We start from the raw sequence: 14,646 nt of genomic DNA on the forward strand, positions 1-14,646 counted from the left end.
AAACAGTGTGTGCGATTATGCTTTCTAAATTGTAAAATTACATTGCAGCTGCAACGAAAGAAAAAAAAAAAAAAAAAAAAAAAAAAACGTCTTGATCGAGTGAATTATCTCTTGCGCACCAACAAATGAAACGTATACCGTGTTCCGGTACGAAAAAACAAAAAAGGCCAATTGCGCGTTTTCGTGCACCCGTCCATACTCTCCCGTTAAACTTTCGCTCTTTCACTCCTCGCAAATCTTCTTTTTTCCTTCTCTATATCGATCGGTATTGTTTTCTTATTGGCATTTAATTCTATTTTTTTGTTTTTCCAATCAACTCTCGCTCTCCATTCGCAACCGGTCGCTCGTGACGAGTGCAGGTGGCATACCTAGGTATACATGTAACACCCGAACCCCCTTATCGTGGGAGCAATTCTCGCACACTCGATTTTTCCCCCCTCGGTTGTTGTACCACTTCTAAGTGGGCTTTATTAATCGCAGTTCTGTAACCCGCGTTACTCCACCAGTATATGTACATCCATACTCTTATCGGCGCCGCGGGTGCAACAACTTGGGGATCTCTCGCGTGAAAAGTTCATTATTATGTTGATTAATATTATCTCGCTTGACTCCACCACGTGCTCATAAGCTCGAAGAACATTTGAGTAGTCCCGTTGATTTCTCGAACTTTCCAAATCTTCCTTGACACACGCGCGCGAGGAAAACTCGATTGAGCGCCTCGAGGTCAGGAAACAAAATTGGCTCGAGTGGCGGTACGAGATAGCGTGAACTTTAGAGGGGCTGATGTTCACTGTAGGAATGCGGATTGGCTCTATTTTTTTTTTTTTTCCCCCCCATCGCCGATGATGCTGATAATTAAATTTATCTCACGGGTGCTTCCTCGAATATATACATGGAAGGGCGAATCAGTGGGGACGTGGACTATTAAAGAAACTTTGGTTAAAGGCGCTCGTCACGATGCGTATATACTTTGAATGGAAACGAGAATCGGTATACCATATAATATTATATATTATACTAACCGTGTTGTCAGTATTATTAATTACGAGGATGATGTACCGTCACGCGCGTGTGCGCCCAAACGAGATGATGAGAGTGTATCTTATAATGCAAATGAGCGAGGTGCGAATAAATTTCCCTAAAACCAGTGATGCCAGTTGTGTAGACCCATGCAAATAACTTTCTTTGCGTTTGGAAAAGTATATACTACACGATCCGCCCCAGAACTTTCATTGAAAAAATGTCCCCTGGAATTCAATTGGAATGGGTCAACCCCCATGCCTCAATTGTCGCGATCAAAGCAGCCAAGCTCGAAAGTCACTCGGAAAAGTGTACCAGTTCACCCGAGAGCGACTTTACCAGATATAGCTATACTCCAAGATTGTCTGGCCACTGGAATGTCATTTCCGATATACAGTAAATAGCTGATCGGCGGTAAAAGGCAAGGCGAGAACACACATACGGTCCCTCGGCGTAGGTAGAGGGTATATAACGCTGCGGGGCTCGGTTGGCACCGCGATCGCCGACTATGGCCCCTTTTCCTTCCAGGACACACGAGAATGGCTCCATTTTTCTCTCTGCTTTCTTTCTCCCGAACGCTGGCGGGAGGAGGTTCGTTCATCCGTTGCATTGCACACGGGGGAGATCGCAGATTGACGGACCTGATAAGCAAAACACAGGAAACAAAAGGAGGCGGTGGATCGAGGCATCTTGATGGGCCGCGGTGAGTTGACGCGCTGATTCATGGGACTTTGAACGAACGATAAACGGTTTTGTACTTGATGTATACGTCTGGTCGTGATATTTCGATGAGCGATTTGAGAGCGATCGAATCTGCGGTTTATTATTTTCCGCCTTTGAAAGCATCATGTCTTGGATCATACAGAAAATCAGCAGATAACTGCAGTTCAAATAACGAGAAGGACAGAGTAGAGCTGAATTTGAAAAAAAAATAAAAATAAAAATAAAATAAGAAAGAAACGTCACACACGTATCCGCGGCCCGAGTCACAGGAAAAGAGAGTGCAAAAGTTCACCGATCGCAGCACATCGGCAAGCCAATCAACAACTCTCAAAACACACGTCAGGGAGTAGATTAAGAGAAACGAGGAGAAAAAGTTCGACTTGCCGAGCGAAGGTATATTATAGTTTATGGCAAAACGCGCGTGCGTGTAACACGTATATAGGTACAACCGTTATGATTGTTGGGCCTCGCGCGATGAAACCGGTATATCCATCCGGCCGGCGGATTTCCTTTGCCTCCGCGGTGTCGAGCGCAATTTGCGAGGATCTTGACGGTTTCTTTTTCTTCTACTCCTATACTCGCGTCACTGGCCTGTAGGAAGGAAATATGTTATAATGGCTCTTTTTTTCTTTCTTTTGTAAATCGATTGTGCGTCGCACGTGATTTTTCGAGTTAACGAATAAGGTACCGGAAATCTCGCGCATCACCGAAGCAGTCGAGTGTTGGTGGATTTCAAGAAGAATAATCGTAAATCTCGCCTGAGATCGATAAAATACCGATTTATCGAGCCGAACGAATCGCACCGCTACCCAACGAGCCTGCGAGAGACTCGTGTGCTCGTGTAAGTGCAAATACACCATGGCTATTACGTGTATTCCAATCACGAGTCGATACTCAACAGCAAATATTTATCTTCGAATCGCTCACCCATCCACACGCAGTGTATATAATATTATATATACATCAGCGGCTGGCTCGAAGGGTGAATTGAAAAGTGCCATTCTCGAAGTGAAATCAAGATTGAATATACGGCCGTACAATCGGACGTGTAAATACGTGTAATTATGACGTTAAACATCATCTCAAATGGCTTTATTAGCCCCATCCGACCCCTCGAATAGGAAATTTCACCAAAGAGAAGAGAGAGAGAGATAATCCCCTCTGTCCACGTTGCAACTCACAATGGCGTGTATTCTCTGGCATCAAAACAAAAGGGCCGCGCATTCAGCTTCACCTTTCAACATGCATATATGTTGCACGCGGGTCAGATCGCAAGAGGAGCACAATGGGCCTTTCATTCCGTTCGCACGCCCGAGATGTATACATACGGAGAAAAGCCGCGGTACGCCCCGGCCACGGCCGTGAAACTGTATAGCATATACACAAACAGGGACAGATAAGAATTTCACCTGCACTATGATACATATGTATGTATACCTACTTGTGTATTTATACTACTCGTCTTCCTCATTGTCCTCCCGTCGCATCGGTTTCGAATTTTTACACGCGTCTCGGGCACATGATACGCAACGCAGGGGTGTATATCACGTCCATAAAACAAGGCACCACCATAACCGGAGCGTCACGGTCTAGGTAGACATACCTAGTCATTGTTTGCGACTCTCACATTTGCAAACGACATCATCAGACAATGGGCCCTTTCCACCGTATAGTGAGAGAGCCCCCGCGGTTAGCTGCAGGTATATGTATGTATATATATATACGTATACTTAACGAGGCCTTTCCAACAAAAGAGAGACTCATCGCGTTGCCGTTCACCTTTTGCTCGCTCGCATTTTCATCTCTTTCGCGGTACACGATTGGTGTACCTCCCGCGCACTGTGTACGTATATGTATAGGTACCTATACATAAATACCAATAAGTTGTACTCTGTCTTATATATATATACGTGGGTACACCGTCGACTTTCTCGCGGCCATCATGCAGTTCAACGTAACGGGCCTCTCTTTCGCGTGCCGGTCTCTTAAATACCACACGTATATCGGTATAATATGGCCTATGCTCGAAAAATATGAGAAATCATCGTCATATTATATACACGGGCCCGAGTGTAAGTGGGTGAGTACGTGTCCGCGCGCGTCTTGCTCAAAAGTCGATTTGCGGATTTCGGTCAGCGGGCCATACTTACTTACTTACGGGCGAGCGAGAGTTCGTCACGCGCGTTTATTCTATACACCGTAAACTAACTCACGTGTACACATGTATATACATACCTGCATTTGTATGAATAACCCGTATACGTGTGGTAATACATATAGGCGCTCTGACCTCAAAGTTTAAGCCGGCATATACAGGTATAAATATATTGTACGTTTTACGTGTATAATTGGGAGGGCTTTTTTCAGGTGACCCACGCGAGTTTTCCTTTTCCACGTCAAAGCTTGAAATCACACATAATGGGGAAAGTCTGTCGATTTGTGTGGGCAGCGTGGAACTGTCCGATATTATACCGGGGTATATAGATAAATCGGACGGACTGCTATTTTCACGAGTGTACCGAGCATAAATCGGCCGAGTTGCTATATACGCTCGATTGTGGGGACATTTTATACATTATACACGTTTTTGTGGATAAAAAAAAACAAAAAAAAAACAAAACTCGTTTGTTCGGGCGTGAGATGGATTTTAAATCGATACGGTAATAATAAGTATCGGCGTAGTTCACATATATGTATATAGTATAGAGGAGGTGGTTCGACACGTCCCAATAACTATTTTTTTCTTTTTTTTTTTTTTACCCATGCTACACGTAACTCTCCAAATAGCTTTTATTACGTGACTCCTGCTGTTGTAGTTATTGCTACTAGTACTATTATTGTTATTTTTGTTGATTAAAAAGAGCAACAAGTGTGTCAATGGCACGGAGTGCACGCAACCCATGGTTTGACTCATCGCGAAACCACACTCGTGATGAATTGCTACTTGGATGCTCCCATAGGGAAACACTGCGGCAACACTTTTACGTCGATCGCTTGAACGATCCGCGCGAGGTAATTTATCCCTCCATCCGCCAAATTGGAGTCTCACCCCGTCGGCACCGCGACGACTCGTCTACTTTCTACATGCAAATTAAGGCTTTGCGAATCAAGTGGGAGATACGAGGAAATGGACTTACCTTGTATACCTGCAGGCACTGCGTGTGTGTGTGTGTTAGGTACCTTATACCTTGGAGGGATTTATCCGCGCTCAGATTTATAAACACCGCTAAACTCCCTTCGCTCCCTCGTCTCTCTCCAGTAAACTGCAGCATATTATGCACGTGCACTCGCGCGTTACGTGTACATCATGGGTACCTACATGTACATATACATATATACACGTACGTTAAAGCAATCGCGTAAATCAGCGCAGTCTCTCATTACCATTTTTTCCTCTCGCTCTTCCACTGCAGCCGCTGTCATCTTCATCTCGGGCGCGCGCGCGCCGACTTTCTCGAGCGTTACATCAACGCGAAATGAGCACTTGACGTGTATATGTATATATGTACATGTACATCGGCGCAGGGCACGTTTGCAATTGCAGATATAAACGATGACAGGCGCATTTCACGCGATTACGGATGAGGAGAGAAAAAGAGGCTGCGCGATGCCGTTCAAGTTTTTTTTTTTTTTTTTTTTCACGACTTTCTTACGTCAGTATAAATGCGCGTTTATGTGTCAATTTTAAATCTTGTTTTTTTTTTCTTAATTACGCGGCTTTGGAATGAAGTTTGTCCTTGTGCAGTATGTTTCAGCTCATTGGTCACGTCCTTGGCTACAATGAAAATTAACCAGTGTACGCGCGCGTACACTCATCTAATACAGGTACAATTACAGCATATATATATATACAAATGAGGAAAAAAAATGTAAATTTTGACTTTGGTGGGTTATTGTTGTCTTTGTATGAATCCACAACTTTCTTCTCGTACAATGAGGGTATAATACCTATATATATATATATATATATATACAAGAGTTCAATGAGGAGCCGAAGGTGTAGGAGTATATTCTCCCCATCGTCGAGTAATTACATAATCCGTGGTTCATTACGAGACTCGCGGTATGTACCTGCTTCGATCAATATTTGCATTTCTCACAGTGCATTGTACACATAATAAGTAAAATACAATGACGGGTATTACTTTTTTTGCTCGCGAATACATATATATATATATATATACCGGATCGCGCGTCGGTGTGTTTCATCGCGTTCACCAGCTCGACTGTACATTTAGACACCGATGCATTTACGGTGTTGTTGATGTTTTGAAATGATCATCGAAAACAAATTTTTTTTTTTTTTTTTCCATTCATCCCAAGCAATAGATCGAGAAATTACTCGGGTCCAAGAAACTCGTTCGTCCGAAAAGGCCAAGCCTATATACAAGCAACTATTGACGAAATACACGTTATTTTTTAATTACAATTACATCTCGGCACCCGCGCTCTCCCGCTTCAATTACAAAAAAAAAAAGATGAAAAAAAAAAAAAAAAAAAAAAAAAAAACACCTTCCGTCTTACCTTAGCTCGGCTGTTACTACTTTAACCATGAGTCTTACGTTACGTATCCACGCAAACATACTTCATTATCTCGCACAGGCATCTTCTTTTCACCACCACCATATAATATGTGCCTTATATTATACGGGTATGAGTTACCAAGCGGCGTAAGGAATCCGTTACCTATACTCCTTTCGGCGGAAGAGAACTGTCTGTCATAAAACATACTCTACTGTTTGTATACATCAGACACACACACACAAGACGAGCGAAGAAGGTGCTTCTCGAGATATAATTTCCTTTTTTTTTTTTCTGCTCTTCCATTCCCTCGGTTCATTACCGTAAGAATTGAGTAACGCCTGCGATGTTTTTCCCCTTCATCTCCAGGAGGTCGTCGGCGTATACCTATTAGACTGAGATTTCGTAATAGGCTTTTTTTTCTCCAGAGGTATTGTGGGAGTGGGGCTGGCTTGGGTTCTGTTTTATTTGAGGATGATTGCTCGGTTGTATATAATTTAACGGAGCTAACTCGTGCAGGCATCGCTGTACGGCTCCTGGGAATTCAATGTAACGAGCGGCATCCACGAGGAAGCCTATGTGTATATATGTACATATTATACAGTCGTTGCTTGAGAAAACGTTGTTATTAAATAACGCGGTGTATTGTCTGATGGATATATATCCTGTTGCCCATCTTGATGTAAATACATACGGCGTAAATAAATAAAGCATACAATATAATCCTGATTCACACGAAATTATTTATCATCAGGCACCTGTGCCATTGGTGAGTACCATGATGAATTACTCGGACGAAAAAAAATTACGATTACCTATACATCAGCTGCATCTTTATGTATGTATATGTGTGGTAGTACACTGAAGTTAAAAATAGACCTGATTTTCAGAGCGAGTTCATATTTTTTAATGGTCGATCAACATGATAAAATAATGCTCGAATCGGTATTGTATAGTGTCACCCCATGCTATTTGTCCTTAGCTCTTACACTGTTTTTCTACCAGATATCACAAAGCGTGTGTATGCCACAGCGTACGTGTAAATAGGAGTAACAATACATATATTAAAAAAAAAAAAAAAAAAAAATCAATTTAAAATCGCTCGAAACACAAGTCTCAGTGGGGACGGATATAATGTACCATTTGTAGAGCAACAGCTGCGTATAAACCATGAAGTCGTATGCGGTCAATTAAAAGCTTGTGTAGGTATGTGTGTACATTAAATATACTTGCATCGGGCACTCCGATTACTGTATGTACACCCATAAGTACTGATCAATGCAAATACGAGCGAGTGAGCGAGTAAAAGCGTGCATAGTACTTATATGTGGGTACATTTGTATAATTGCGTATATACGCATACATGAATAATAATAATACTTACTTGCTAGGAGTTGGGTTACGCATGGTTTGCTTATTTATTTTGGAAGTACTTCGTATATAGCCGTGGTTTTTGGTAACGCGAGATTAGTCGCCGTGAGGTCGTGCTTTGAAAAATGTGATGGAATCAACGAAAAATCAAAATTACATTTACGTGAAAAAGTGCCGATTTCGCAGCAATTGTGCCTCTTCTTCTTTTTTCTTTTTTTTTTTTCCTTCCATCGTGCTGGTTTTTGTGGAAAAAAAGCGTGACGTAGGTAATTGTTGTCGGGTAGTTTTGCGAAAACAACGTTATTTGTCCCGGTGAAAGCTCGGAATTTGAAAAAAAAAACAACAAAAAACGGAATCATGAAGTATATATGTGCGAGCAGCGATATATAGTTGTCTCCGCGTCACCTTGTACTACGCAACTTTTACGCGTACCGTACCTGCTGAAATGAATTTAAATCAATATATGAGCTGCAAAAAAAGAGACTCACTAGCGCATACAAACTCGTGAACGTAACGTATCCATGTAAAAGTGAAGAACGCCCTTAGCTAATATAATTATCATCAGCTTGAGCAGAGATTGCTTGAAGCCTCAACTCGCAAAGTACGTGTACAGGTCTTAAACTTTATCGTAATAACGCAAGCTTTTGAGTACAGATGATTTGAAAAATCATCGAGGCACTTTGAAATTCCATTACCCGAGCCAAGGGGCGAGGGAGGTAAGTAAGTACCTATACGCCTTGCCTTTCTCAATAATTTGCGACACACACGGTATAAGCCATGTATACAGCCTACTTACTTGTATCTAGGGTATATGTATATATAGGGTAGCCCGCACTCCGCTGTACTTATGTGTACCTATGGATAATGGGTTGCGAGTTGCGAGACAGAGAGAAACGTATGTACCTTATACACATACTTACATATACATGTATGCACACAAACAACTGATTACCCCGCGAGCTAGGCCTCAAGTTCAAAGGGGTTCAACGGCCTCCTCCTCTTCTCTCTCTTTCTCATCGCTCGCGTACTCCAATACGTATATTATGTATACATATACATATACTGCTGCTCACTTACGTAAAAGTTTTTTTTTTCTCATTATTATTTTTATTATTAAAAAACAATTTAATTTGACGTTGCGCTTTGGAGAATAGGATGGCACTTGTAAATGTGGAGTCATTGCTTTTTCGGCACGACTCGTCTCCAAAACAGGTTCACCGCGTAGAAATTTAGGTGCAGCCGATGGAATTTTTATTTATTTATTCAATGATCAGAGGGACAAAACTTCCCCCGGTCTTTTACTATCATAGCCGAGTACTTAAAAAAAAAAAAAAGTGTGTTTCAATAAAAAGTTGTAGGTCTCTTGGAAACACATACAATTTATGTTATCGCATTGCACGCTCTTCGGTAAAAAGTCGTATAGGTATGATCCTGCAGTTCTTTCAATGTTTATGGCTCTGCGAGCGATAAGTGATTTTACGCGAGGATTTTGTGCTCCCAGTGAAATGTGTTATTTTATTTTATTTTATTTTTTCTTTCACGCGAGTACCCATAAATTTGCACACAACACGCGTTTGAAATGCAGGAAGAACATGTACCTATACTCTGCGTATTTACGTGGAGGTCGTCGGAAGGAAAGTAACGGAGCAAGTGACAATTTCCCCGCGCTTGTGTGTCACGTCAAAAGGTCTTGGTGGTACTAACTTGTCGTCGCTAATTTTCCAAGTTTCTCCTGTCGACTCTTCTTTTTCTCTTTCAGCCATGTCATAAACAGCCAATTACCCGCGCAATCATGTACGCCAGCTTATATACAATGTATGTATGTATGTATGTATGTATGTATATACCGCAGTAAAACCAAACGAAAGAAAAAATTGAAAAACCTTTCCGCTTATCATCGTCAGCATTTACAGCGTAAATTGCCCACAACAAGGCGGCCCGAGTTTTTTTGCCCTCTCCTCCATCACCCCAGGATATCGATACGTGTATATACACCATATACACCTCGCGTATAATATATTTATGTACACCCACCCGGTATCCTGTATTCGAATCGACGAGTAAGTATATACAAGCTTGCAATTACGAAAAATTACTTACCAAAAGAGCTGCTGCCCCAATCACGAAGTAGGTAGGTGTGCAAAGATTACGCTCCCGCGGTCGGTGCTGTGTGTACATATATTGGGCTTTCGTCGTAACAATATGCTACAAAAGAAACGGAGAAAAGAAAAATCGCAGCGCGTTTAATTCGCGAAACGATCCGAGCCCCCAGATAAAAATCATCGGTCGTGTTCTTCTTTCCTTTTTTTTTTTTTTTTTTTTTTCAATCCACTGTAGCTCTGACTCGACCCCTATAGTGTGCATACTTTCACCCGCGCAAATGCCGGAAAGCCGCCGGCTGCCGGTGTACCATGGTAGAGACCGGCGGCCTTACCGGGCACGTGTAGACGCAGCAACAACTAAGCGTGTAGCGTAAATCGAGCAACCTCCAAAGGCTCCAAACGAGCTTCGACACTACGAGATGTAAGTACCGTATATGGCGCATGATGTATCTTTCTGGACTGCCAAGTAGAAAGCACGATGTATATATATATGTGTGTGAGTGTGTATGCCAAAAAATATATAATTATACGTAAGAACTACTGCACATCAATTAATGCGTGTTTTAATTATATGTACGTGTTTATGTATGCACAAGCGCTTATCTTTTATCGTCAGCGGGTGTACAGGTATACGCCTTTTGGCTGTACTGTGCGGTATACATAATATGAGTGCTTATTGTGTTCGTACCCCGTAGCTTGCCGTTCACGGTCGAAAGTTCGGAACAATAACGATTGCCTTTTCATTGCGTGGTGGTAGGGATTGTTTTTTTTTTTTTTTTTTTTTTTTTTTCATTCAGTTTCTCTTTTTGCAAGTATAGAACGGAACAGGTACCTACTGTGTATACCTGAGATCTATTATTTACAGAATTTTGAGAGCCTGTCCAACAAAGTTGAAACCGGGACTGGAAAATGTTGATACGATACATCATTCTTCTGTGTTTATTACTTACTGTCGAGAGACGGTAAAACAATAAAAAAATGAATGGGCCCTATGCGTATACATACCCAGTCATGAATTCAGTTCAAACTAAAATTCGTGTTTTTTATAATTATAGTGATGAGTAATTTATTATTATTGGTATCCAATGTACGTTGGCGGGCAAAAAATACTGTACCGCTTTACAAATTTAAATATCGGCGACTTCGCTATGGTGAAAGACCTTATAATCTATGTAAATATGTGATCTCCCTGTTTTTTTACTCCCGACTATCGAATACATGTTATTATTTTTTATTAATTTCACCCATAGACCAAAGTGCCGTACTTAACGTATTTTATGTACTTTTCATCGTGCCTAAATAAGCTCCCATGAATTATTGCTCTGATTCTTAACACAATAATCATAAAATACATATATATATATATGCATAAATATCTGATAAGTAAATAGAATCGGCATGTTATCGTAACAGTAAAAATATATACTAAAATTATTTTTACAAGCGTATAATATAGATACAATCGTTGACGACTGATGACGAATAATTTATTAAAAACCATCTCACATCTATACCTACAAGCTGATCGTGAATTTTCAGTATCAATATAAGTGTTTTAATAATTTATGTTTGCACAAACACAATAAATCTCTCGATCTTTAACGAAATCGCGATAGCACGTAACGCAAACCCGAACTGATAAACACACATTGTATTATATTACTTTCGAAAACACACACATACATAAATATACGTACATCGGACGTCGACTCTATAAATCATACATAAGCTTGTACTTATATAAAGAGACACTCGAGTGGTGAATGTTTTAAGCCGGCAGGCAGCCACCGATCACCGATAATTAGGTTATACCCATTCGATGGTAATTTTCATGCCAACTGCTCCGGGTGAGTCCTCCTATACGTATATACCTATACTCGAGCGCAGCACTGGGTGTAATACATCAACGAGTCCTCTGTAAATTGCCGCAACGGCAATTCTTGCACGGTACAGCTCTCTGATGTCACGATCCATCGGTCGGACGTGCTAAATGAGACATATCAACTCGGTAGTATGAAGAGATATATATATATACACCCGTATCATTAACCAAACGAAAGAAAAAGCACACCCTCGGCAGCCGAGACAAGCATCTCTGGAATTCCGAGTGACTTCCACTTCCGACATTGAAGTCACGCGTTTCCAGTAATTCAGCGATTTTCGTGTGCATAATCACCGAGACGAGTTGTTCGCGCTTCGCACTTAATTCTTTTCCACTTGGTGGTTTTGCGGGCGAAACAATGCCATGTAGGTACATAGGCATTACAAAAGTAACGCTTGCACGCGACGTTTGCTTGTTTCAAGTAGGTATACCCTGTCCGTGTGTGGTGAATTTTCACGCTTCGTCGCTCTATCGAGTACAGATTTTTCGGTGACTCTCGTTTCACAATATGGGCATTCTCAGGTGCACGCTAATCACTGCACGCATCGTGGATTTAACGGGCGTTGGCGCGTGAAATTAAAATTTTTCAACCTTAACGAGGCCAATCGCGAGCTAATCCAAACGGTATATATAGGCCTCGAGAATAATTGCAAGCAAACGAGGAGGAAATTCGGAGGAAAGTGAAAGCAACGAGGATTAAAAGTCTCCATATCCGTCCCATACGTATACTCTATATACGTGTACATGTACTCTTTAACTGTCTGGATTCTCTTTTTGTCCTACCGGACTCGCGTGATTTCCGCTTTCAAACCATCTGTATACATACATGTAAATCGTCGATCAATTTCGCGTCCTTCGATTAGCACCGGAGGGCATTTAGGGCGGCAAATCCATTATCACGCGCAGATGCAATTACCTACACATATATATATAGACACCTCGTGTCTCCGGAAATTGAACCAAACTAGCAAACTCGTGTCGTATGTGTATATGTTTTAATTGTCCCACCGTATACTACACGGTGCAAGAATTTTTTTTTTCATCCTGCCGTGTTTGTTTTGCATTACAGAGAGGACTGTTGAATTATTTATGCTCGGTGGTACTTTTTTTTTTTTTTTTTTTTTTTTTTTCATCTACTCGGAGAAAGTGCTGATCTCTCGTGTGTACCCTATTACAAGCAATAAGCCGGCCGCTAATAAAATGTTTCAGTTTTTTTTTTTTTTTTTTACAACCAACTTTTTTATAACCCTGTGGTGAACTGATCGAGCGCAAATGGGCGCACTGTTTACAATCAATAAAAACGTACGCAAATTCTCCGGGAATATTATCACTGCACTCAATGCGAGGGAAAAAAAAAAAATGTTTTTTTTTTCCCCGTGAAATATATAGTACATGTATGAGGGCGTATGAGGGTTCGCAGGAGCGCCGGTGTTATTGATTCGTCCGTAGCGGGCCGGGGATGAGTGACTCATTCCTCCTCGGTCATCCCACCCATTTGCGACCCTCCCTTTGCTTGCGCCTCCTTCTTCTTCTTCTTCCATCATCCGAACCGCCCCATCCACTCGTGGTGTAAGAGTAGAAAATTCCATACGCAATGTCCCTCTCCTCGTGTAATGCCGCGACCTCGACCCTGATCTCGTAGGCCAAATTAATCATTCGCCACAGCACACCTCGCACGAATGATAAATGCTCGCTCGCCACGCTCGATCGGCCGAACGAACGCGCAATAAGGAAAGGGGGAGAAAAAAATTGCACTTTGTACATCCAACATTATATTCATTAATTCACCAAATGTTTGCTCACGATACATAGGTATATATACTTTTAACTCCTTATTTCGCTCATCCACATAGGTACTGCAAGTATATAATGGCTCGTGTGTATAAATTCCACGCGGTTATTGCGCAACGGATAACAATATATTTACGGTTGAAGAGAAAATTTTCGTGCCGCGAGCACATTTTATTTCTCACGTATACCCTTATAATAATATAAGGTACGGTATAATTATCTCTCCAAAGAAGCCGTAACCTTACATATGCACGCGCGCATCAGTTCGCCAATCCACGCTCAAGACGTTATATTATATGTGGCGCCTGATACTGTATACTCGTACACACCCAAGAACAACACCCGCGAAAGATTACTTCACACACGGAAGCTCATACGAACCGACCTATACCTACCTCCTCGGTGCGAATTGGCGCATATTATTATTACTATTATTATTATATGTATGTATACATAACGCTCTCGTAATCGGCTTTCTTTCGCGAGCCACGATATTATATGGCCGCGTTATGAAACAAAAAAAATGGGGCTTGATGAAAATGTAATCGGCAATGGGGGGGATTAAAACAAAAAGTGCTGTCGCGAGCTTTTTCATCGAACCGCACTTGTTTTCAATTGTCACGGCTGGCTTTTTGAAAATGTTTCGAATCTCTCGTTATCGTGCAAAAAAAAAAAAAATCCAACTCGAATCAGCACCTTCAAATGGGGGCGAGGGGGTAATGTCATATACATTTCCACCACTTGCAGGACCAACTTCCACGGTTTGCAAATATATTATTAGTAAGTACTTATGCGTACAGTTCCGTTTTCTCGGAAGCTTTTCGTTGTGCCATTGTAGCTATAAATATACATGTATATGTATGTAGTCCAGTTGGCTGTTGAATCTCGAGAGAAAGAGTAGAAATAAGAGACAACAGCTACACGCGTACCTATATGTATACACGGGCACCTGGGGTCTATATTCGTCAACGGTGCATGGCCTCTTTTAAGTGTATATACACACGTAACGCGAGAATATACGTGAGTGTACGTCTATTTCTCACTTCCCGGTCCGGGGCCCCGTACAGTATAAGGTGCGTCGACTCTGGCAGACACCAAAGTATGAGTAGGTAGATTTACAAGCCGGCTGGGCGATCGAAAGCTCTTTCCTGCGCTGAAACGCGTGTGTGCAACGCTGGTGTATAATAATAATAACGATACACGGTGTATGTGTCAAGATTATCGAGTGCGGGCGAA

This window comes from Copidosoma floridanum, unplaced genomic scaffold (assembly GCF_036245765.1).
Source record: "Copidosoma floridanum isolate Cflo_tuat_1 unplaced genomic scaffold, Cflo_Japanese_pri ptg000001l, whole genome shotgun sequence".
In the NCBI taxonomy this organism is placed as follows: Eukaryota; Metazoa; Arthropoda; class Insecta; order Hymenoptera; family Encyrtidae; genus Copidosoma; species Copidosoma floridanum.